We start from the raw sequence: 4,597 nt of genomic DNA, 5'->3' as shown, positions 1-4,597 counted from the left end.
TTCAAACCTACTGGGGAGACTATCGTGTGTGTGTGTGTGTGTGTGTGTGTGTGTGTGTGTGTGTGTGTGTGTGTATTTTAACATTTTGCTTTCCTCCCAGGCCAAATCATTTCACCCATGACCCATGTCATAAGTTCTATCTGAAAGCCCCATCTATCTGCTTCCCACAAAACAGCCACACTTCTCGATGGGGACTTTTCTGGGTATCTTTAACAAAACACTACTTAAATTTACATATAACTGAATTTAGAGGCATACTATCTTTCCATTAGAGTACTACAGTTTATCAGAGTTAGAATTTTTTTTAAATGAAAATATTTAGTAAAGCCAAAGTTTCCTGACTTTTGATTCATTCTGAAAATATAACTTTGAGCACATTCTTCTGCTTCAAAGTAGGGCAGGCAGGGTGACTGGGCAGGGTGGCTGATTAATATAATAGAGTTTCTACCCCAAGGAGCTCGTACTCAAACAGGGAGTCCAACCCAGGCATGATTAGCTGGAATATAGAGGAGCCCCTTTAATGCTTACTTAATCCTACCTGGTTTTAAAAGAGGAATACAATAACCATGCTGTCGGAGGCCGGCTCTGACGCCCCAAGATTCTTTCTGATCACCAGGCAGGCATCTCTGACCTGTCGGTTTTGGTGTCTTTATTTAAAGGTTCAAAAGCAACATGGGGTCAGAGAAAGGAATTTTTACAATGGGAAGCCTTTTGTGATAAATTGCAGAATTATCCCAGTCATAGTTGAGTGAATATTACAACTAAAGAAACAACAGGATGTTCTTAGTAAAAAGTAGGGTAGCATATGTTAAGTCGTAAATAGTTAGGCCAGGAGTCATTCCGTTTGGTTCTTAAGAGGATGAATGTTTTTGAACTGGTTTGTTTGTGGAAACCTATTTGATGCTGAATGTGTGAACACCACGGGGGCCCTAAATGTGTTAGCCTTTTGCTTTTGGGTTTTGTGTTAGCTACTCTTATCTATTCTCATCCTAGCTGCCAGTAAGGGAGGGTGTTTGTGGGATGTAGGCCTTGGGGAAGGGACTGCCATACATCACCAGTTAGAAGAAGGTGTAAGTGTTAAGTTCTGCCCCCATTTGTTCCTTAAGTCTATATTAGGCTCTTTGTCTTGGGGCCAAGCTCAATTGTCTTTGATATGCAAGGCCCATAGGAAGAGGCTTTGTACAATCACCCACAGAGCTTTTATCTAAAATCTCTTTTGCAAAGGCAGGAATATGCTTTTCCTTATGAGGTATCTGTGTTTGGAATATTGGTCTGATATGGAATATTGTGAGGCCTGGTCAAAACCAGCAGGCTTATTTCCAACATGAGCCAGTAGCAGCAGAAAGTGATACCAGTTTTCGTTTCTTATGGCAGGAGCTGCAAACACTGCCATTTCCTTGCTGTGACCGCCATCCAGAGAGGCCGGTGCGGCTCCCGTCACCATGCTGTAAAGAAGACAGTGTCTTGGGTATTATAAAGGCCTAAAGTGAAACCGTGAGACAAATGAGAACCATTCCCCAACTTCTAGGAGATTAAATGAAAATTGTAGAAAAGCAGAACTATATTTATCAAACATCTGGAAAGGAAATAATTTTTTATGTCAAGGGGGAAAAAAAGTAGATCATAAATGAAAACATTTACAAATGGAACTACTTTGACTTTTCAATTAGGAGCACCTGGGTGGCTCAGTTGGTTAAGTATCTAGATTCACATCATGATCTCATGGTGCGTGAGTTCAAGCCTCACATCAGGCTCTCTGCTGTCAGTGAGGAGCCTGCTTGGGATCCTCTGATCTTCTGTCCTTCCCCCACTCTCTCTGTCAAAAATAAACATTAAAAAAATTAAAACATAAAATATTTCAGTCATGAAAAATTTTAAATAACCCAACTAAAAATATAGACTATAGATTTAGAAAACAATGTAGCTATTATAACCAACAAAGGATTAACAATTTTTATATATAAAGTATTCATACAAACAAATGTCAGAAAGGCCTCAAAGACAAACGAACAAAGGATTTAAGTGAATATTTAATAAATGATGGAATGCAATTACTTGAGAATCATGTTCAACTTTACTAGCAAGCAAAATAAAAATTAAATCACAAAGTTGTACCACATTTTGCTTATTTTATCAGTAAACGTTTAAAACCAATATAAACCAGTAGTGTCACATTGTAGTATGTTAAATATTTGTTAATTAATAAATAAAAAGCTATATTGATGTGTAGGGAAACAACTTCTACTTACATAAATGGGTTAGAAAAAAGCTTGGGGCGGAAAGCCAACACCACGGGGCAAAAACACCCAAGGTCAGCTAATGAGATACTATAATGGAACCAGGAGTAACTTGTTACACATCCCCTGCAGGAAATTACTTTCCATCTGGTGTCAATGTACCTTGATCACAAACTCCACTTGCCTCCCAGACCCTTCCTTTCTTACTCACAGAAGTTAATGATTACTGTCTGTTTTCTGCACATTCACGTGTGTAAGATCTTGTTTTCTTCACATTCACCACGTGGGTAATAGCTTGTGAGCGCAATAAATACAGAGACGAAAGGCTTGTTCGGGGCTCTTCTAGACATTAGCTTTTTTATATTCAAGTCTGTTCCTCCTCTTTTCTTGGACAAGAGAGAACTCCAGACTCCTATTCTGTAATATTGATGAATATTGGAGGAAATATAAGATATAATCTATCCATGTGAATCAAGGTACAGTTGGAATTCTGTTCATTACTCTTTATGTCAGTTTTTTTTTTTTATTTTTATTTTTTAATGTTTTATTTATTTCTAGGAGAGAGAGAGAGAGACAGTGTGAGCAGGGGAGGGTCAGAGAGAGAGGGAGTCACAGACTGAAACAGGCTCCAGGCTCTGAGCTGGCAGTCAGCACAAAGCCCGATGCGGGGCTTGAACCCACGAACCGCGAGATCATGACCTAAGCGAAAGTTGGACGCTTAACCAACTAAGCCACCCAGGCGCCCCTCTTTATGTCAGTTTTTTAATCTGTGAAATGAAGAAAAAGGAATGCACTACTTTGAATATCTCTTCCTTATTTAATTTTCTTAGTGGAGGGAAGAGAAACAATGGCAGGGTTTTCATAAAAGATTGTTTAGTTTCACATGTTTTGGGAGAGTCAGACCTTTTTGGGGCTGGGTGTTTTGGTAGCAGTAGGATCAAAAGAAGAAAACCCAGAAGTGAGACTGTAGGAGAAAAAGTTGTGCACACTTGTGTAATAAATTCTGCCCCTGCCTCTAGCAAGAGGCTTCTGCCAGAATTTTCTTTGCTCAAAACTTGGATGACTTTTAAATTTTGTTTTTGTAAAGTTGATTGATTATTCACTTTCGACCAGAATTCATTGTTTATATGCTTGTCTTTTGTTTTTGCTTCTGAAAGCCATTCAATTGCAGAAGCAAGAGGGATTCAAACCAGTGGTGTCCTGAGGCCCGTTCCCCTTCACCTCCCCGTCTGGCCCACAGGCTGCAGCAGCCTGGGAGAAGCAGGTATTGTGGCCTCAGTCCAGTTGCTTTTCTCCGTGGTTAACCGCTGTTTATTTTCCTCCTAACATTCTTTAATTTTCCTACCCTGTTGTCACAGGTCATACTAATCCACAGTCTTTTTGGGTAAGGCTGAGGTGAAAATAGTATCTCAACGTTTAACCTTTCATAGCTTGTAAATGATCTTTGGTCTCCCTCAGAGGATCATCCGTCTGTGACATTGATATTTTTGTCCCTGTCGAGGAAGTCTTTCCTATGTTGGTCCCCGGCTATGACAGCCAAGTCAGTGCTGAGCATAGGGACTGTCCCAGTCTTTGTAGCTGATATTATACTATTATACGCTCTCTGGGACCTCTGGAGATGGAACGCTCCCATTGCCTGGTGACGGCTGGACCCACAGGGACCCGAAAACTGGCAGTTTTCCAAACCAAAGACTGGTAGTAAAGTAAAGATCATCAGCCAGATGCTTCTTCTGGTAGCGCCTGTCATCAGAGAGCCTCTAGCCCACATCCTACGGAATTTACCTGGTAGTATAATTATGGGCTTATGAATTTGGGGTGTTACGTAGTGCTTTAGAGTACTTTTCGAAAGTTGGGGACACAAGGGACTTTGCTACGCTCATAGTATTTGTGAGTCCCTGAGTCTGCAGGAGGGAGAAGTGAACAATGGGATGTCTTGTCTTCTCCAATCTTTGTTTCTTATCCTATGTGGAGGTAGAAGCAGCTCTAAAATACGTGTGAATTTAATAATAGAGAATTGGAGCAGTCATTATCTAACTTGATATTTTTTTCCCCTGAGGTTTTGCAGATCTCTCATTCTCATGGTAGCACACTGTAATAGTTAAATGTGTGGGCTCGGGGCTCAGTTTGTGGCTTTAACACTTACTCTGTCTGTGACTTTGCACCAGTTTTGTAAGCATGATGTCTCCGTTCCTTTTGTTAAAAGTGGGGGTTAAGAATAATGCCTACTCTGAAGAGTTGTTGTGAGAATGAAACGGAGTAGAATGGTTGGTAAGCTCAGAGACCAGTCTGTCGCATCACAAACATACTGGCACGTGTATCAGGAGAGCCTACTTGTTCTCCTAGGGGACCGTGCATGCTTC

Source organism: Hyaena hyaena, unplaced genomic scaffold (assembly GCF_003009895.1).
Source record: "Hyaena hyaena isolate Hyena2069 unplaced genomic scaffold, ASM300989v1 scaffold_479, whole genome shotgun sequence".
Lineage (NCBI taxonomy): Eukaryota > Metazoa > Chordata > Mammalia > Carnivora > Hyaenidae > Hyaena > Hyaena hyaena.
Note: the sequence above shows the minus strand (reverse complement) of the source record.